A 22,261-nucleotide genomic window follows, 5' to 3' on the forward strand; every position below is an offset into this window, starting at 1 on the left:
TAAGTTATTAATGTGTTGTACGTCTAACATACTCTTATAACATGGTAGGTGGTGGTGAGGGCGCTAAAAACTCGTCATACTTGACTGGCATTTGTAAGAACGATTTATTGTGTGTTGTGCTTTACAATAAAATCCCCCAAATCACAAAATAAATTAAACCAGATATAATTTAACTTCAGTTTTGATTCAGTGTTGGCTGTTCATCTTAATTTGTATGGTCAAAGCACAGTATTTTTATGACAAATAAATATAATCCCCAAATATCTGTGGACATAATGCAGGGTTTTATTTATTTTATTTTTATTTTAGGAAAAGAAGGCGAACTAAGAAGAAAACTTAATGACCTAACAAAAATGCCCTGTCCTAAAATGAAGAGAGTACCTAAACCAAACAAAAAACTTCAAATTTCAGATGATAGTGACCTTGATGAACCACAGTTACCGGTGAGATAATTACTGCAAATATTAAATAAATGTATTGCAGGATTGTTTTTTTTTAATCATATTCATATATATATATATTTTCATTTTAAACTCTTTTTCTCTCTGAATACAGCACAGAATAAGAAAGAAAACCGATGGAGCTTCAAGAATTAGATCCCGTCATATTCCATATTCTACAGACATTTAAAGAGTCCAGTGAAGTTGAGCTACAGCAAAACGTTAAGCAGCTCGAAAAGGAAAACACAAGACTTAAAAATGAAAACCAATGTCTTCGAAACCGTATGGTTGATGGTAAGTTTTTTTATTTATAGCAAATAATTCCTTACCTTGATAAATGTTATTCTTCAGTAATTTAGATTCCAGAGTAATGTATTATAGTTGATCATACTGAAGTAATCTAGAACCACAATACAGACTCTTAATGTGCACTGTCTAATAGTTTAATAATACTGATTATTAAATAAAGTTTTTCAACATAACTTCATAATCCTACATTAATGACTATATGCATTACATTAGACCTGGAAATTCTTGTATTTTATCTTTTTTATTTTTTTCGTAGCTAATGTTAATGACCCACAAAAAGGTCAGTTTGCCAATAACATAGAGCAAGTCTCTCAAGTATAATTGCAGGCATTGATGGTTTTGTTTTCACTTTGCATTAAATATATTACTAGAAATGATTATCATTTAATACTAAGGTTTTTTTCTCCAGAGATTCCAGACCTTTTGGACAATCTGAAAAAAATTGTAACAAAAGCCACATTTATCAGCAATGAAGACAAAAGTGTGTCACCATCAAGTGGTTCTGACAGCCCCACAGCAAATTGTTCTGAATCTGACAAAGAATCACCAAAACAGGTATAACACTCTTGGTCTACAATATTACAAAGACAAGGTAAAAATATATATATTGAAAACAAATATTGGTTGTAAACAATCTAATGATGCTACATTATCAGTTATATTCATAGTTATAGTTGATAATAAGAATGTAATTGAATTATGGGTGTCACAGATTCACTGACTTTATTATGTCTGTAAATTAATAAACTTAGAATTGAGACATACTGTGGTCTTTAATAACACATTTCTGTAACAAAATCACAGCCTTACTGATAATGTATTCCACTTAACATAATATAAGAATAGTTTGGGGATAAACTTGTTTTTTATTTACCATTGTCTTTTAGGTGGAAAAGTTCCCAGGCACTGGAGTTTACATTGACAAACTGTCCTGGATCCTTGCAGAGAGGTGCAGCACGAATACGTCATATGCAAGAACCCTGACGGTTGCTGTCTTTGACTTTCCAACATTACTAAAGAGCAATCTTCGTGGTGGTGGCAGCAAGAGAGATCCAACTTCGGAGACATTAAGATCCTCATTGATGTTATTGAGGATCATATACAGCTGCCTTCGGAAGGACACGACGTGTTTCAGTTGCGGGGCTTTGCAGCCCAGCGGGACCCTCTTAATGCCGGACATCAGCTGCCCGAGCCGGTGCGGATGAACGGAGGGACGTTAGACAGCGTTACCTTCCGGGCAGGAGCAGCGAGCGGCAACACCGGGGTGAAAGTGTCGTCTAACACTGTGCCATTAGCCACTAGCTGATTGAGCAGATCAGTGGTTTTTAAGAAGATAACAATGGCAGCAGACTTGATATTTTCACACCCTGCTACCTCCCCAACCGCTAACACACACTGCTCTAGGGGGCAGAACTGCACCGGAGCGATCTTGACTCCATGGCGTCGGGTCAGTTTTTCAAAAGACGCATTCAGGGGGTCCGACCCCCCGACCCGGGAAGAACTACCGGTACTCCCCCCTCCCCTCCCCTGTTCCCCCACAATAAGAAAAGCACTGAAAACAGAAGACAAAATAAACAAACTGAAAAAAGTAAAGCAACAAAAAAACGCAGCCAAAGGACAGAGCTCTCAGCAGCACTCCCGCTCACTGCAGACCCCTCCCACACACTCCCAGCTGAGAGAGAGAGAGAGAGAGAGAGAGAGAGAGAGTTAGTGTCTGTCTGTCTCTCTCTCTCTGTAGATGCATCATAGGGAACATATGTAACAATCTCTCTTTTTGTTTACCAAAAATGAGAATGAACGTATTTCAAGTGGGTGTTGCCTTGGTTGGAAACGTTTTAAGATTATTTATGAAGTGTAAAGTGGATTTGTCTCAGTTCTCCGTAGTTTTCAATGTATGTGCCATTCAGTAGCGTTCATGTTACAGATGTGCCCTATGCAGTGGTAGGGTCAATAAAATGTCAGTAAAACTTTATTTTAGCAATTATGGAGGGGAAGAACTGCAAATAGAGGGTCCCCACTAATTATCTAACTTACCAACAACGTTTCAAATTAGGTCTTGCGAAGCTGCCAAATAATGCTGTATAATCGTATGTGTCTTCATACACCGGCTGCTATAGTCTGATAGCTTTGATTATATATACATATTTTCTCGTGAACCACAAATGCTATTTTCTTGATTTTTACAGAGTATGTTATAAATACCATTGTTATGAAGCCTGACAAATTGTATGCTGTAATTATGAATATTTTCAAATCATTTGTTTGTTTTTCCTAACATGTTACAAATGTTCCCTATGTGAAAGATGCATTATATCTTAATAACGTCTAAACAATTAAAGATATACAGATTATTATTTTCGGTAAAGTTATAACACATTGCTATTAACTATGTGTGTCAGTAAAAGTTTAAAAAATCCTAATAATTTTTTATTGATCCTGCAAAATAGGTGTTTAGGGAACATTTGTAACATTAGGGTTACGATTTGCCATAGACGCGGAATGAGTTTGATTGTGATGTTAAATGGGGTTTAAAGACGCAGTCGCCTCGGTGCTGATTACTATTGCTGTGTTTCTCCACTTCTACTCCATGCTTGGGAACGCCCACATCCAGTGACGTCAAAACCGGTGGAAAAGCGGGCCGGTTCAAAAAAGATCAGCTGGATCCCAGGCCGAGCAGCAGCTCCGGCTCCAGCACCGGCACCATGTCGCTGGAAAAGCGCTAAGTGAGCTCACAGTGAGCTCAGTGTAATGTCTGCTCTGGTGAGCTCACAGTGTGACCTAGTCGTGAGTTCACGTCTTCACTGGGTAGTCCTTGACAACTTAATTGACTCAAATCTTGGGCTTAATTGGTCAAAATGACCATTGGTTGAAGGTACTCAGGGACTGATGTGTAGAGAGACTTATTAAACCTGCAGGATTGTGGTTTTCCCAGATCAGAATTAACCAGATCACCACAAAGGAACATGGTAGGTGCTATTGCAACACAGATTACACAAATACATTGAAATCCAAGTTTGCAGTGGTCCTTGGGCCATTGTGTGGTGATCCAGATCACTTCAGCAGGAATTTTGCAGTGGTCTGGACTACAACTCTCTCTCTCTCTCTCTCTCTCTCTCTCTCAATTCAGTGCATTTGAATTGTCAAAGCAATTGGACATGCATACATACATACATACATATACACTCACCTAAAGGATTATTAGGAACACCTGTTCAATTTCTCATTAATGCAATTATCTAACCAACCAATCACATGGCAGTTGCTTCAATGCATTTAGGGGTGTGGTCCTGGTCAAGACAATCTCCTGAACTCCAAACTGAATGTCTGAATGGGAATGAAAGGTGATTTAAGCAATTTTGAGCGTGGCATGGTTGTTGGTGCCAGACGGGCCGGTCTGAGTATTTCACAATCTGCTCAGTTACTGGGATTTTCAAGCACAACCATTTCTAGGGTTTACAAAGAATGGTGTGAAAAGGGAAAATCATCCAGTATGCGGCAGTCCTGTGGGCGAAAATGCCTTGTTGATGCTAGAGCTCAGAGGAGAATGGGCCGACTCGATTCAAGCTGATAGAAGAGCAACTTTGACTGAAATAACCACTCGCTACAACCGAGGTATGCAGCAAAGCATTTGTGAAGCCACAACACGTACAACCTTGAGGCGGATGGGCTACAACAGCAGAAGACCCCACTGGGTACCACTCATCTCCACTACAAATAGGAAAAAGAGGCTACAATTTGCACAAGCTCACCAAAATTGGACAGTTGAAGACTGGAAAAATGTTGCCTGGTCTGATGAGTCTCGATTTCAGAGTCAGAATTTGGCATAAACAGAATGAGAACATGGATCCATCATGCCTTGTTACCACTGTGCAGGCTGGTGGTGGTGGTGTAATGGTGTGGGGGATGTTTTCTTGGCACACTTTAGGCCCCTTAGTGCCAATTGGGCATCGTTTAAATGCCACGGCCCATTGTTTCTGACCATGTCCATCCCTTTATGACCACCATGTACCCATCCTCTGATGGCTACTTCCAGCAGGATAATGCACCATGTCACAAAGGTCGAATCATTTCAAATTGGTTTCTTGAACATGACAATGAGTTCACTGTACTAAACTGGCCCCCACAGTCACCAGATCTCAACCCAATAGAGCATCTTTGGGATGGGGTGTGTAGCGTTATGTTGGGTGTATTTGGATAAGAGTATTTGGGCTCTGAGCTGAAGCACGGATCTAAAGAAGACCTCTCCCCCCCAAAGTTATCAGATTTCCTTTGCTCATCAGCTTGGAACTGGTTTGCATCAAAGTGACAGTTTTGGGGAGGATGGCACCGAGAAGAGGCCAAATAGTTTGTTATTCTGCTATGAGATGTCTGGAGAAAGGGGCCTGTGGTTGATAAAAACTCTTTGAAGTGGATGAGAGCCGAAATCCCGAAATAGAGTTACGAACCCAGGCCAACCGGCATTTCCAAAAGATGGCATGGATTGACATCAGTCATAAATAAAGCCCCCCTCCAATAGGACACTGGGGGCTGAAACCGAAATCCAATCTCAAGAACTCAGGAACCAATCACCTATTGATCTGACAGACTATAAAGGACAAACACGGCCTTTCTTTCTCTCTCTCTCTCACCTGAACCAGTAACTCGCTGCCACAGCTCAACCTGTAGCTCTGTTGCCCGAACCGGAACCAGAAACCAACCAAGTCTTTGCCGGCAACAGAAGAGTTAAACTGGGAGAAGGAGATTGAGCCGTACAAAGAATTCTTTTAAAGGACTTTATTAAATAAAGAACTTTACAGACTGCGCTGCCCGCCTGTGCCCACCTGATCAGTGGAGTTTTACAGCTGGACAAATGACTAAGTCGACTGAATACGAAAGTGTCAGTCATTTAAATAGCTATTTGAGTTTTAAGAAACTTGACCCTTGGAACAAACAGGGCCCTGCTTTCCTCAAAGACTTTGTCTTCAAGTAACTACGGTGGAACCCTGCTTACAAAGAAGATTTTGTGCAAAACCTTGGAGCCTTCGAACCAGTGGAAAATCTGTTTGGAAACGACTCTACTTTCGCGAAACCCCAACTTCCAGGTGCATCGACTGAGTGGAAGTTCTTGGACAAAGCCGAACCGGACTGCCTTTGTTCCAAACCACACGGACCTCGTGCCGTGTGCTGTTATCTGAGCCCGAAGCCAGAGAGGCCTCTCTGCGACGAAGTTCAGATAAGTTTAACAGTTTGGAGTTCATGATTCATGACATTTGAGAAATCAATTAGAAATGTTAATCTGTGATTCATAACTCTAGAATGTGTAATATCATTTAGTTTTCTTAAATATAAATGTGTGTTGCATTAAACTGTTTTGTTGATAATTTTAGAAATAAAATCTGTCAACGCCGAGAAATATCTTCTCATTCCTGTTTAACTGTTTAGTCTGAAATTGACACAAGTTAATAGACACCAGATTATAGGTGGCCCTGCCTATCCTTAATCATTGAATAATAATCAGTTAAGGGAAATTGTGGTAACAAGTAATGATAGGATCTTTCTCTCCACCTAAACGTTAATGAGACTGATATATATATAACGAGAAGTTACCTGACATAAATACTAACCTGCGTAGTTATTTAATGTCTGACTAATAATACTAACAAGAGACTCACCTTCATCTTACTAACTGGTATTGTAGTCAATGTGTTTATAACCTCTTTTGTTTAACGATTTGTGTTATCATATGCGATCCCATGGTCTTTGATTTGGTCACGGAAGTGATTTGTCTTTGATTTGTTGATATAGAGTTGAATTAATTTAATTAGTTTTTCCCTTTTGTATAATTAGTGTAGTGCTACATTTAGTCTTTGTTTTGAATAAATTTGACAATTTATATCTTTGGAATTGGTGTCTGCGTCCAATTATTACAGAAATTGAGTTCTACAAGATTCCAGGATTCGTGATAAGGTGATACTATAAATTCACTTCTTTAATTGAAATTTATAAGTGTACCTTACGCTACAGGTGGAACGGGAGCTTCGTGCCCTGGATGTGCATCCCACAAATCTCCATCAACTGCAAGATGCTATCCTATCAATATGGACCAACATTTCTAAAGAATGCTTTCAGCACCTTGTTGAATCAATGCCACGTAGAATTAAGGCAGTTCTGAAGGCGAAAGGGGGTCAAACACAGTATTAGTATGGTGTTCCTAATAATCCTTTAGGTGAGTGTATATGGAAAAGGAACAATATGTGTACATCTCTGCATATGGTGCCCTAACAGATGTGCAAGTTACATGACAGACAGACACTCACACACACTTTCAAAGACAGACAGGCAGACAGACACTCACACACACTTTCACACACTCACTTTCACAGACAGACAGACACAGACACAGACACACTCACTTTCACACAGAGACAGGCACATTTTCACACAGAGACAGACACACAAACACACACAAACAGACACAGACACACATACTTTGACAGACAGACAGACAGACAGACACATGCATATTATGGGTCTTTGTTGGGTAGTGAAATGGGTAGCATCAGTCGCAGTGTGGGTAATGTCAGGGAGCCAATCATAGTCCCCGTTATTTGCATATTGTGGCGCAAAGCATTCTGGGAAAAGCAACTTAACACGTTTAGTCATGTATTTGTCCATAGTTTACACATGAGATGAAAGAGACAGTATGACGTGTTGAGCACCTAGGATTCCTCATGTGTATGTGAGGGGCAGAGGAACCGGATCCCAAGTGTGCGTCCCAGGTGCTATAGGTTTCAAAGCATGCAGGGGAATAGGCACCCCACCCTGACACCTATAGAAGACTGGATAGGGAGATATAAATAGCAATGGGGAGACTCTTGTACTTGGTGTGGCTCTATCCATATAGTGGGGCCAGCAGGTGCAGCAATAGAAGCTCAGCCTGGGGAGACTGGATTTAGCATTTCCTCTCCATTTTGATAACTATCCATAATCATTTCTGCAAAATACTTCTATGATACCTATGTATGTTTTTTACTTATACTATATTATACTATCAAGTATCAGTGTACACATACAATGTGACCTGTTACATTAATACAGAGGCCACGGAAGGCCAGATCACTAATAGCCACTGTCCCCTGATATTACACTTTTTTACAATCACTTTGGCACTCATTTCAGAACCTTGATGTCATTTTTCAAAACTCTAGACACTAAACTCACACCCGATGAACAAAATGCACATTTTTCAAAACTCTAACACTTTTTTACAATTGCTTGGATACAATACACATCAACCTCAGATCATTTGTTCATTGAACTAAAATGACACAACTTAACATCAAAGTATTACCATTTCAAAATGCAATTCACACATTACATCTGAGATCACTGTCTATTCATTTCATTACAAAGATCTAACTATCAATTGATACAGCTGCTCAAAATGATAAGTGACTGTTGCATTACTCTTAATGCATAATTTTATGGAAACTGACAAACAATATTCCATGTTTCGATCATGACAGTTTCAGGATAATGAGATCCATTGACACCAATAACCGAGGAGCATGGTTTCTTAGGGTTACCATAGACTTGACTGTGTCTTCTTGTTTGTGAAGGAACAGGACTGTGTTTTCCTGTCTGGGTTCCCGCAGGCTTAAGTGTGTTTGTAAACTGCAGCGTAGGTTTGACCTACTATTAGAAAAAAAAAAAAAAAGGAGTGCTAATTAATTGTTCAATATCTGATACGCCGGTGATAATATAAAATATCGTGTTTATAGTTTATAGAAGTTTATAGTGTTTATGGTAAATGAAGAAAAGTCATTAAGTTATATACAAGTTCTATAAATGCAAACATTGAAAAGCATGTTTGTTGTTATTCCTATATAGGATTTAGTATTATTTGTGTTTTCTTGTTTTTTGCTATGTTTTCTCCCCTGTCGTTTATTGTTATTTTGCGGGCTTGCACGCCTTGGTTGTTGTGTACAAAACGATACATAGAAAATGGGAAAACGTGTTACTGTGTGGGAACAGCTCTAGTAAGATGGGCGACCCGCCACTTAAAGGTACACATGTAAGGTACATGTATGATAACTATGGAGTGAAGCGGTGCGTTTGACTGGACAATAGGTGACAGAAAATTAAGGTTTCCAGAAGATGGGACTTTTGATTCAGATAGACTTGAGCACCTAAAAACGGTTTTGCAAAATAGGAATACAAAGCATTAAGAAATGAGAAACCAAAGCTAGCTATCTTAAAACATTTGTTAGAGAAAAGAAAGAAAAGACAACAGGCATAATTCAATCTGAATGGCCCGAAGACAAATTAAAAATATATATATATATATGTTTTTCAGTATAAATGACAGTCCTCAAGATACTGAAGGAAAATTACTAGATAAGTAATAAATAAGGGTAGTTTGAGACACTGCAGGTCAATATAACATGCCAACCAAAACCATGGTTTCTGAATTTACTATGGATATAAATTAATATGTGTCTCTTTGTATGTTTGTACGTTTTCAGTTTGCGCAAGGTAAATGTCCATATTTTGACTTTTTCATGTACTGTATAGTCCAGAATATGACTAAGAGAGTCATAAGTCACAAATAGTTACAGAATGATAGCTAAAAAACGCCAGTTAAATATGTTGTAATAACAGACCTACAAGAAAGTCAGCATTTAACTGTACACAGAATGCTATTGCAAACAGAAATAATAATACAAAATTAAGTTATTTAAATAGGTCTTACGAATACAGAAGTTAAAAGTAACATGTTAGAAATGGAATTAGAGCCAAATTTAGAAATAGGAATCCGAGGCAACCACAAACATTCGGTGAAGGTTTCTTACATATTGATAAATAGATAACCAGATACTCCAGGAAATTAACGATGTGCTCATTTGGAAGCTATGAGTTCCACAATGAAGAGTTTTTAAATCCCTAGAAATAGATCCCTAAATACAATGTGTAGGTAAGAAATTAACTATTGATCAGTTCAATCTGGATTCGGGAACAGTTCTTCTGAACCTGTACTGGTGTAGATTGGACTTCAATAGGAGGAAGTGACACAATAAAGACATGAGCCGCGCAGGAGGACAGTCTTAGTGCCCACGCAGGTTCTTAGTTGGGGAAATCATTGACTGGACACATTTTTTGAAAATGTGCTTTCCTGAAGTACCTGGACATCATTATTGAGATCAATGAAAAGGCTTATTTTCCAAAGATTAAATACATTCATTAACTACAATAATGTAGTGAAATGTATATAAATAGTAATAATACAAATCGATCAAATATAACTTGCATTTTCTTGTAAGAAATTAGGAATAGGAGAAAGAACAGCTGTTGGGATGCAGTGCGATGTTATCCAAAATTGAAAGCGGTTGAGAAAGGAGAGTTTGTTCTGTGTGAGACAAATGTACTGCCACGAGAGACTCTGATGGTGATTGACTGGAATATGAGGGAAAATAATGAAGTTACTACAGGTATAACTAAAGGTGTAACATAACTAATTTAATGAAACATAGTCATGGCAAGTTATAAAACTGTTTGGAAATAGTCCTTTCACAAACAGAAATACCCTATCAGGTATTAGGAAGAGGGGGGCAGGGGGCAAGGGCCGTATGTGCTCCTCTGCTCCCCCTGTTCGCCTGAGCAGACAAGCAGCCTGAGATGAGAGAGAGAGAGAGAGAGAGAGAGAGAGAGAGAGAGAGAGAGAGAGAGAAGTCAGAGACAAGGCAGAGACTGTAAGTACGTGTAAGGGTTCATAACTTATTACAAACAGAGCAAGAGTGTAATGAATGGTAATTTACACTGCTTGTATTAATAATGATAATAATATTGATGTTGATACAGACGAATACATCACATACTAGATGACAACCGCATAAAACTAATAATAATGAAAATAGGAATAATAGGAGTATGGAAATAATTTCAAATTATGGTTTATTGGTAAAAAATGAATTGAGAAACAAAGATTAATAACTGCCATCATTTACCCAACTACTATTAACTATGGTGTTGAAGGAGCTGCTGTAATAGTTATTGTAATGTTCTCAGGTATTTAAGTTAGATAAAAGGACAAAGATAAGCACATTGTTTTGAAACTTTGACAACTCCACACAAAAAGAGTATCTACACTAGGAAGTAAAGCTGATTCAATAAACACAGGAGATATGATGCTGCTGACGACAGCTGAGTGCTGTACTGAAATAATTTGATAAATGAGATAAATTGGAATCAAGATTATTATTATTTTGAATTGTCCCTTTACTAGAAACCTTATAGATTGTGCGAATGTCAACTAATGTGATAGAGATGCCTTTTATAAGGACGATCTCTGATGTTGTGTGAACCACACATTGTGTCTTCAGACTGATTTATTCCACATGGCAGATATGCATATTATGAATCGTGTCCTGAAGGAACCGATGTCTGACCCATATGGAGAAGATGCTGGTGTTCTTGTTGAGACACAGTAGGCCGAGGGCGCGGCTTTAAAGACAGCCTCACAGCAACTTGAACAGACCAATGCTGAGGTCCACTACGCTGAAGTGATGCTTGACTCAGTGGAGAAATAAGTTAAAATACTATAATTAAAGGTTTTCCAGATTATAGGAATCTACAATATATTGTGAAACTGCTCAGATGACGTCCGCAGTAGCACATATTCTTCTATTGATAGTTTAATTTATAATGTACTATTAGTGGAGATGTCACATTATTCAAATGAATAGAATGACAGCCATGAAGTCAGAATCAGTCCATTGCCCTTCACTTAAGATTTGTACAATGTATAATGTTTATAAATCAAAACGCAACAAATATATGTACAATACAGTTTACAAACTGAATTTGTAAAAAAGAATGTTTTGCTGACTTTTGTATTCTCTTTGAAGCAACAAAATGTATGTGTTATGTATGTCGTAACTAGGGTTTGACTTTTATGACCTGGGGCTGGATGAAATTTAATTTGAGATGCACTGTAAAAGCTCCAGGAAATTGCAACTGGCCACTGCACCTTCCATAAGAGAGCTCAAACATTTGCTAATGCATTGGTTGCCTCACAGGCACTCTTTCCCTGGTTTGCCCATGTGGCGCATGGTGTTGGCCACACGGGCAAAGGGGGGATGTGTGCATCAGTCTTTTAAATTGGTTTGCCCCAGGTTTTATAGTAACAGCTTAGCAATATTGTAGAACTTGCCACATTTGTCAAGCTCATAATCCTGCAATATGCAAATAGATTGTGTTCAAAAGCTTAAATGTTGTGGATATGAATATATACTTGTAATAATATATAGGTGTTCTAAATGGGTTGAAGCCTATCCCGTAGGAAGGCTGAAGTAGTAAAAGTAGCAAAAATACAGTTAAGGGATGTTATATGTAGATTTCGCATTCCAGGGAAATTTCCAGTGATAGGAACACTCACTTCACTGGGACAATAGTGCAGGAACTATGCAAAGCCCTGCGAGGTAAACAACATTTTCACTGCCCCATCAGGCTCAGTCAGCTGGAGCAGTGGAGAAACAAAATGGGATATTAAAGAATAAGCTGTCTAATATATGCAAACAAACAGGACTCAAACGTCCAGATCCCCTTCCTATAGTCCTAATGACAATGAAATCGTCAGCAAATTGAGAAAAACAGGTCTTTCTCCGTGTGAGATTATTATGGGATGACTTATGAGACTCTCCATCACTCCTCCATTGTCTGTAAGGGAAATGGACATCCACTTGATGGATGATGCTATGTTGTCTTTTTGTATGGGACTAACACGTGCTTTCGAAGCTGTCCATTCACAGATGAAAGCTGCCCAGACTGAACCATCCCAGCAGGTTTACCACCCCTTCCAGCAAGGTGACTGTGTATATCAAAGCACACAAGAGAAAGTCCTCCCAACAGCCCAGGTGGACAGGGCCCTACCAGGTGCTCCTGACCACCCACACAGCTGTAAAGTGCCTAGGAACGACGACATGGATCCACTCCTCACACTGCATACTTGCCAATCGAGGCGATCAGCACAACCCTGGTGGAGAACAGAGGGATAAAGGAATTGTTCTTCCACATCAGATTTGACATTACTGTATGTATGCAGGCCCTTGTAATTGCTTTTCCAATACTGCCAACTGGTTATTGATGATTGATTTCACATTGTGGTACGAGTATCGAGTGAAATGCGTGCTATCCACCTCAACAACACAGCGATAACATGGAGCCGGCAGGTGATCCAGGTCACAATAGAGGTCAAGCAGTGGGAGGAGGAAGACGTGGTGGTCAAAGGTGTAGCGTAAGGTACACTTATAAAATTCAATTAAAGAAGTGAATTTATAGTATCACCTTATCACGGATCCTGGAATCTTGTAGAACTCAATTTCTGTAATAATTGGATGCAGACACCAATTCCAAAGATATAAATTGTCAAATTTATTCAAAAACAAAGACTAAATGTAGCACTGCACTAATTATACAAAAGGGAAAAACTAATTAAAATTCAACTCTAGATCAACAAATCAAAGACAAATCACTTCCGTGACCAAATCAAAGACCATGGGATTGCATATGATAACACACAAATCATTAAACAAAAAAGGTTATAAACACATTGACTACAATACCGGTTAGTAAGACGAAGGTGAGTCTCTCATTAGTATTGTTAGTCAGACATTCAATAACTACGCAGGTTAGTATTTATGTCAGGTAACTTCTCGTTATATATATATCAGTCTCATTAACGTTTAGGTGGAGAGAAAGATCCTATCATTACTTGTTACCACAATTTCCCTTAACTGATTATTATTCAATGATTAAGGATAGGCAGGGCCACCTATAATCTGGTGTCTATTAACTTGTGTCAATTTCAGACTAAACAGTTAAACAGGAATGAGAAGATATTTCTCGGCGTTGACAGATTTTATTTCTAAAATTATCAACAAAACAGTTGAATGCAACACACATTTATATTTAAGAAAACTAAATGATATTACACATTCTAGAGTTATGAATCACAGATTAACATTTCTAATTGATTTCTCAAATGTCATGAATCACAAACTCCAAACTGTTAAACTTATGTGAACTTCGTCACAGAGAGGCCTCTCTGGCTTCGGGCTCAGATAACAGCACACGGCACGAGGTCCGTGTGGTTTGGAACAAAGGCAGTCCGGTTCGGCTTTGTCCAAGAACTTCCACTCAGTCGATGCACCTGGAAGTTGGGGTTTCGCGAATGTAGAGTCTTTTCCAAACAGATTTTCCACTGGTTTGAAGGCTCCAAGGTTGTGCACAAAATCTTCTTTGTAAGCAGGGTTCCACCGTAGTTACTTGAAGACAAAGTCTTTGAGGAAAGCAGGGCCCTGTTTGTTCCAAGGGTCAAGTTTCTTAAGACTCAAATAGCTATTTAAATGACTTTCGTATTCAGTCGACTTAGTCAATTGTCCAGCTGGATGGCTGGGCACAGGCGGGCAGCGCAGTCTGTAAAGTTCTTTATTTAATAAAGTCCTTTAAAAGAATTCTTCGTACGGCTCAATCTCCTTCTCCCAGTTTAACCCTTCTGTTGCTGGTAAAGACTTAGTTGGTTTCTGGTTCCGGTTCTGGCAACAGAGATACAAGTTGAGCTGTGGCAGCGAGTTACTGGTTTAGGTGAGAGAGAGAGAGAGATGCCGTGCGTTACCCTTTATACGCCTGTCAGATCAATAGGTGATTGGTTCTTTAGTTTGTGAGATTGGATTTCGGCTTCAGCCCCCAGTGTCCTATTGGAGGGGGGCTTGATTTATGACTGATGTCAATCCATGCCATCTTTTGGAAATGCCGGTTGGCACGGGTTCGTAGCTCTGTGTCGGGATTTCGGCTCTCGTCCATTTCAAAGAGTTTTTATTTCCTACAGGCCCCCTTCCCCAGACATCTCACAGCAGGGATTCCAAGCTATTTGGCCCATTCTCTGTGCCATCCTCCCAAGACTGTCACTTTGATGTAAACCAGTTCACATGCTGATGAGTTAAGGAAATCTGATAAATTTGGGGGGGAGAGGTCTTCTTTAGATCAGTGCTTCAGCTCAGAGCTAAAATGCTCTTATCAGAATACACCCAACATAACGCTACACTGGTTAATTCTGTTCTGGGAAAAACACAATCCTGCAGGTTTAATAAGTCTCTCTACACATCAGTCCCTGAGTACCTTCAACCAATGGTCATTTTGACCAATTAAGCCCAAGAATTGAGTCAATTAAGTTGTCATGGACTACCCAGTGAAGACGTGAACTCACGACTAGGTCACACTGTGAGCTCACCAGAGCAGACATTACACTGAGCTCACTGTGAGCTCACTTAGCGCTTTTCCAGCGACATGGTGCCGGTGCTGGAGCCGGAGCTGCTGCTCGGCCTGGGATCCAGCTGATCTTTTTTGAACCGGCCCGCTTTTCCACCGGTTTTGAAGTCACTGGATGTGGGCGTTCCCAAGCATGGAGTAGAAGTGGAGAAACACAGCAATAGTAATCAGCACCGAGGCGACTGCGTCTTTAAACCCCATTTAACATCACAATCAAACTCATTCCGCGTCTATGGCAAATCGTAACCCTAATGTTACAAATGTTCCCTAAACACCTATTTTGCAGGATCAATAAAAAATTATTAGGATTTTTTAAACTTTTACTGACACACATAGTTAATAGCAATGTGTTATAACTTTACCGAAAATAATAATCTGTATATCTTTAATTGTTTAGACGTTATTAAGATATAATGCATCTTTCACATAGGGAACATTTGTAACATGTTAGGAAAAACAAACAAATGATTTGAAAATATTCATAATCATACAATTTGTCAGGCTTCATAAGAATGGTATTTATAACATACTCTGTAAAAATCAAGCAAATAGCATTTGTGGTTCACGAGAAAATATATATATATAATCAAAGCTATCAGACTATAGCAGCCGGTGTATGAAGACACATACGATTATACAGCATTATTTGGCAGCTTCGCAAGACCTAATTTGAAACGTTGTTGGTAAGTTAGATAATTAGTGGGGACCCTCTATTTGCAGTTCTTCCCCTCCATAATTGCTAAAATAAAGTTTTACTGACATTTTATTGACCCTACCACTGCATAGGGCACATCTGTAACATGAACGCTACTGAATGGCACATACATTGAAAACTACGGAGAACTGAGACAAATCCACTTTACACTTCATAAATAATCTTAAAACGTTTCCAACCAAGGCAACACCCACTTGAAATACGTTCATTCTCATTTTTGGTAAACAAAAAGAGAGATTGTTACATATGTTCCCTATGATGCATCTACAGAGAGAGAGAGACAGACAGACACTAACACTCTCTCTCTCTCTCTCTCTCTCTCTCTCTCTCTCAGCTGGGAGTGTGTGGGAGGGGTCTGCAGTGAGCGGGAGTGCTGCTGAGAGCTCTGTCCTTTGGCTGCGTTTTTTTGTTGCTTTACTTTTTTCAGTTTGTTTATTTTGTCTTCTGTTTTCAGTGCTTTTCTTATTGAGGGGGAACAGGGGAGGGGAGGGGGGAGTACCGGTAGTTCACATAATTCACATAATAAAGTGAATCTGTGACACCCATAATTCAATTACATTCTTATTATCAACTATAACTATGAATATAACTGATAATGTAGCATCATTAGATTGTTTACAACCAATATTTGTTTTCAATATATATATTTTTACCTTGTCTTTGTAATATTGTAGACCAAGAGTGTTATACCTGTTTTGGTGATTCTTTGTCAGATTCAGAACAATTTGATGTGGGGCTGTCAGAACCACTTGATGGTGACACACTTTTGTCTTCATTGCTGATAAATGTGGCTTTTGTTACAATTTTTTTCAGATTGTCCAAAAGGTCTGGAATCTCTGGAGAAAAAAACCTTAGTATTAAATGATAATCATTTCTAGTAATATATTTAATGCAAAGTGAAAACAAAACCATCAATGCCTGCAATTATACTTGAGAGACTTGCTCTATGTTATTGGCAAACTGACCTTTTTGTGGGTCATTAACATTAGCTACGAAAAAAATAAAAAAGATAAAATACAAGAATTACCAGGTCTAATGTAATGCATATAGTCATTAATGTAGGATTATGAAGTTATGTTGAAAAACTTTATTTAATAATCAGTATTATTAAACTATTAGACAGTGCACATTAAGAGTCTGTATTGTGGTTCTAGATTACTTCAGTATGATCAACTATAATACATTACTCTGGAATCTAAATTACTGAAGAATAACATTTATCAAGGTAAGGAATTATTTGCTATAAATAAAAAAACTTACCATCAACCATATGGTTTCGAAGACATTGGTTTTCATTTTTAAGTCTTGTGTTTTCCTTTTCGAGCTGCTTAACGTTTTGCTGTAGCTCAACTTCACTGGACTCTTTAAATGTCTGTAGAATATGACGGGATCTAATTCTTGAAGCTCCATCGGTTTTCTTTCTTATTTTGTGCTGTATTCAGAGAGGAAAAGAGTTTAAAATGAAAATATATATATATATGAATATGATTAAAAAAAAACAATCCTGCAATACATTTATTTAATATTTGCAGTAATTATCTCACCGGTAACTGTGGTTCATCAAGGTCACTATCATCTGAAATTTGAAGTTTTTTGTTTGGTTTAGGTACTCTCTTCATTTTAGGACAGGGCATTTTTGTTAGGTCATTAAGTTTTCTTCTTAGTTCGCCTTCTTTTCCTAAAATAAAAATAAAATAAATAAAACCCTGCATTATGTCCACAGATATTTGGGGATTATATTTATTTGTCATAAAAATACTGTGCTTTGACCATACAAATTAAGATGAACAGCCAACACTGAATCAAAACTGAAGTTAAATTATATCTGGTTTAATTTATTTTGTGATTTGGGGGATTTTATTGTAAAGCACAACACACAATAAATCGTTCTTACAAATGCCAGTCAAGTATGACGAGTTTTTAGCGCCCTCACCACCACCTACCATGTTATAAGAGTATGTTAGACGTACAACACATTAATAACTTAAACATTCATTTCAAATATACTGTGATTGTATATATCATATAGCATGTAAAGACTTTAATGTTTTTTTTTTTTTAAATAAACATTGTTACCAGTCATAATGATCTGCGCTTCATGGACAGGCCATCCACCTTTTGGAGGTTTGTTCGTGTCTCTCCACTCTGCTCTGAAGTTTCGAGTCGTCTCTTCGTCATCATCAGCAATGCTGAATAAATCAAAATTGCGAAAGCAAGCAGTGGGAATCACGCTGTAAGAGTCTTTGTCGACCCCGCTTTCCCACTTCACCAACGCGTGCATCACCGCCATACTACCTTCACCTTCTCGTCCGTTTTTTCTGCGCGTTTTTCCCCCGACAAGTCACGGCACAAAAAACAGTCCCGCTCTGCATTCTGGTACTTGGCGTTCTTAATAACACCAACAGGGTGTAATCGCATAGACCACTCGAGTATAAAGTACTACATATCCCATCTGTTACAGTTTTTTTTCTTCTTCTGAAACTGCAAGCGCACTACATAAAGTTTGGCAAATGAAGAAATTTGGATGATGAGTTTACAATCTTATAAACAGTATTTAAGTAAACCTAGATATGCAATTCCAAAAAGAACAGCATCGAGATGGAGAAACAGGATAAAAAAATAATAATACAATGTTTATACTTTTTGTATTTTAATTACAGTATGTAATTATTGCCTTTTGATTTACATTTACAGAAAAAGAACGGCGGCAAACGTGGACTACCCAACAAGAAGCAACAAAGTTACTAAAATATCAGATTCTCAGGTAAGCTTCATGCAGCCATACATGTATAATTATAAAATCAATCCAAAAAATAGACCTTGTTTACCCTACAACTGATTTGAGTGTTAATTCTATTTAAGATATAAAAAAATATTTTATTTTCTGAACTAATAATCTGTGAACATTCTATTATCTCTATAATTTTAATTAATACATTTATTTTATTATTGGTGGAACATTATATTTTTCAGCTCAGATGATTTCACGTACCATCATTTTTTCTGTTAATAAATGTGCAAAAACAAATCAGATGGATAGGCCCCTACATATGAACATTAAGTTAAAGGCCTAGAGTGAGTGTTCTTCACTTCCAGTCATGGCGGGCCACAATCCAGCTCTTTGTAACTCATCAACAACCAAAGACCTGGGAAAAGGGTTAAATGGCTTCAGTTAAGCCAATTAGGTAATTAAGAGCTCAACTGGAAAAAAAACAGCAGGCATAGGGGTACTTTAGGACCACAGTCACTGATATAACCTACAATGTTGTTGTAATGAAAATCAGCAGACAGTGGGCCTCCTCCAGGACTAAGGTTGAGAAGCACTGGTCTTGAAGACCACAATAACAATCGACCTCAAGGGCTAGGGATATTCGAGGTGATGCTAAACCAGTCCTGAATGTTTAAATATAATGTTATTTTCTTGTAGTGTGCCGTTGCTGTTAATGCAACCAGTTATATTGAGCCATCAAATACAGAAGCTGACGAAAGACATCAACATGTAAATTTAGTTGTAAATTTAAAGTGTGTGTGAAAAGTATTTTGTATATGGAGATTAACCCATAGTTTCACAGATAAATTGTGGACCAGTGATATTCAGGATCTTCAAAACAAGTCCTGAATGCTCAAACTTAACACTTCTCTTTTTAGAGTGTCGTTGCTGTCAATCCAGCCAGTGATGTGGAGCCATCAGATACAGAAGCTGATGAAAAACAACATGTAAATTTCCTAAATTAATATGGTGCATCAAAATACTTATTTAGCACTTTCAACTGTTTCTTTGTGATTCCTAAAATTACTTTACAGGCTGGGGCTGGGGGAAGACACTGCGCCCGCCTGGAGAAGCCTGTACAAGCCCCCCTCAATAAGAGAGCTGGCAATCTGCAGTGGAGGGTGTTACACACCATTATTGCTGTCAATTCTTTTATTACTGTTCTTAACCCTGCTGTGTCCGACGCCTGCCCATTCTGTGCTCAGAGAGAGACCGTGTTTCACTGTTTCAGCACTTGCTCTCGGTTGTCACCCATTTTTAGTCTTTTAACTCGTCTTTTTACTGATCTTAACCTGATTTTTAACACAAAGGTTTTTATTTTAGGGGCGCGATACACCAGAAAGACCAAACATGTGGACCAGCTGGTAAACTTCTTGCTGGGCCAGGCTAAAATGGCCGTCTATAAGACTAGGAAGAACAGAGTGTGTGGGGAGGGCAGTGAGGATGCAGTGAGAGTGTTTGCCATGCTGGTCAAGTGCAGAGTCAGACTAGAGTTTAACTATTACAGGCTGATGAATGATTTGGAGAGTTTTGAACAGGTCTGGTGTATTAATGATGCCCTTTGTGAATTGTATGACGGGGAGCTGGTTTTTATTATGTAATTCATTTATAGGGTTTAGTATTTGATGGTTGTTTTGTTGTGTGTATTGGGTTGCTTTCTTTAAAAGTGTACAGATCAGTGGCGGAGTTAATGCTTGTTGGGGGGAGACAAACAAAGGGGAACACTATTTTTTATTTATTTATTTATTTTCTTTTGTATGAATTATTGCGTGTTGCAAACAGGCAATGAAGTCTGATAAAAGTCAAAAAGTCTCTCTCTCTCTCACACACACACACACAGCCAGCAAGACACACAGAGCCAGCCAGCTCAGCGATGACATCACAAACATCTCTCTCAGGTGACTCCTATGACATCACAGAGCACGTACATTCCGTTGCTTGCCGTCTGTCAACCACTCAGTCACTGCCAGCCAGACTGGCTGGCTGACTGGATGGTGGGGCTGCTTGCTGCTGCTGCGTACCTTAGCAAGCTTATTTGCTTGACCGGCCTTCCTCCTCCGCCCACATGCCCACCTATGTCCGATCTGCTGTTCACCTGGATCACAGCTCCGCCCCAACAAGGCAGAGCCTCCCAAGAATGGTACAAACTCACCCACGATCCCCTCCACGGCAAGCTATAGCAAAAGGCAAAAGCATTATACGTAATGAAGAGGAACCCGAGTCCAAGACGCATCCGACCAGCCATACATATTTGTGTGTATTAAAGATCACATTTTATTACATTTAGATTTTCTGTACTTTATTACATCTTTTTGTGATTTTTAAATGTATTGTTTCTTTTCCTTATATATGTATGTATGTATGTGTGTGTGTGTCTGTGTGAAAGTGTATGTGTTTGTGTGTCTCTGTGTGAAAGTGAGTGTGTGTGTGTGTGTCTGTAAGTGTGTGTGTCTGTCTCTGTGTTTGTGTGTCTGTCTCTGTGTGAAAGTGAGTGTGTGTGCATGTGTCTGTCTGTGAAAGTGTGTGTGTGTGTGTGGGTGTGACAGTGTGTATGAGTGTCTGTCTGTCATGTAACTCGCACATCTGTGAGGGCACCATTTTTGCAGAAAGAGATGTACACATTTTGGAGCAACATATGCTGCCATCCAGACATCATCTTTTCCAGGGACGTCCCTGCATTTTTCAGCAGGATAACGCCAAACCACATTCTGCCCAGATTTCAAGCGCATGGTTGCGTAGGCAGAGAGTGCGGGTGCTAGCATGGCCTGCCTGCAGTCCTGACCTGTCTCCGAATTGAGAATGTGTGGCGCACTATGAAGTGCAAATTAAGACAACGAAGGCCCTGTGCAGTTGCGCAGCTGAGGAAATGCATAATGGATGAATGGGGGAAAATCCCGCTTGCTAAACTTAACCAAGTGGTGTCTTCAGTGCCCAAGTGCTTAATAAGTGTTATTAAAAGAAAAGGTGATGTTACATAGTGGTAAATAGTCGACTGTCCCAACTTTCTTGGTTTCTTTTCACTGCTAATGAGATGCTGTAAAGTGAGTTTTCAGGAGCTCTAATCGTATTGATGAATTCATGCAGCATTTGTAATTGAATTTCAAAAAGAAATCCTTGCTGTCTGGCCTGTGTGTATGAGATGTACTCTGTCAATCTTTGGCTAACAACTGAAACATTGGTAGAACAGAAATGGCAACATAAAAAAGAAAAGTACATTTTAAAAGAGCACATTAAATAGGATGAATATACAGTTTTTTACAATCACTTTGTCACTCATTTCAGAACCTTGATGTCATTTTTCAAAACTCTAGACACAAAACTCAAAACGGTCATCACTTGTAACACTGCACAATACAATGTTTTGAACATTGGACAGCCTTTCATATCTTTAAAGAAACCTTGCACTTGCAGACTTGTTGGTTCAAATAACTAATTTATCATGAAATACCATAGTAACATAGTAACACAGAAGATACCGATAGTTTCACTGTGTAGTTGTTCGTACAATCATTAAATATTGTAGTACAAAATATGTGATACATGTTTCATTATGGTACTACACATAAATACATCACTGTAAAAGGACTAGTAGAGAGAATACTACAGACACAGTGGAATCATTGAACAAAATCTGAAATGTATTGATGCAATACAATCAAATCACACCATAGGTTTCTTTGAATCCATGCAACAATAATTAGCTACAAAAAAGAACAAAACTAC

At 38.6% G+C, this 22,261-nt stretch overlaps 1 non-coding gene across 1 annotated transcript; it reads right to left on the minus strand.

Moving 5' to 3' along the window:
• Positions 1-20,647: 20,647 nt before the first annotated feature.
• On the minus strand, positions 20,648-20,762 carry LOC136729877 (U5 spliceosomal RNA). Its single transcript, XR_010809139.1, has one exon. It is a non-coding gene; the product is annotated as a U5 spliceosomal RNA (small nuclear RNA).
• Between the last annotated feature and the right edge of the window lie 1,499 nt (positions 20,763-22,261).

The sequence above is a fragment of the Amia ocellicauda genome, unplaced genomic scaffold (assembly GCF_036373705.1).
Source record: "Amia ocellicauda isolate fAmiCal2 unplaced genomic scaffold, fAmiCal2.hap1 HAP1_SCAFFOLD_31, whole genome shotgun sequence".
In the NCBI taxonomy this organism is placed as follows: Eukaryota; Metazoa; Chordata; class Actinopteri; order Amiiformes; family Amiidae; genus Amia; species Amia ocellicauda.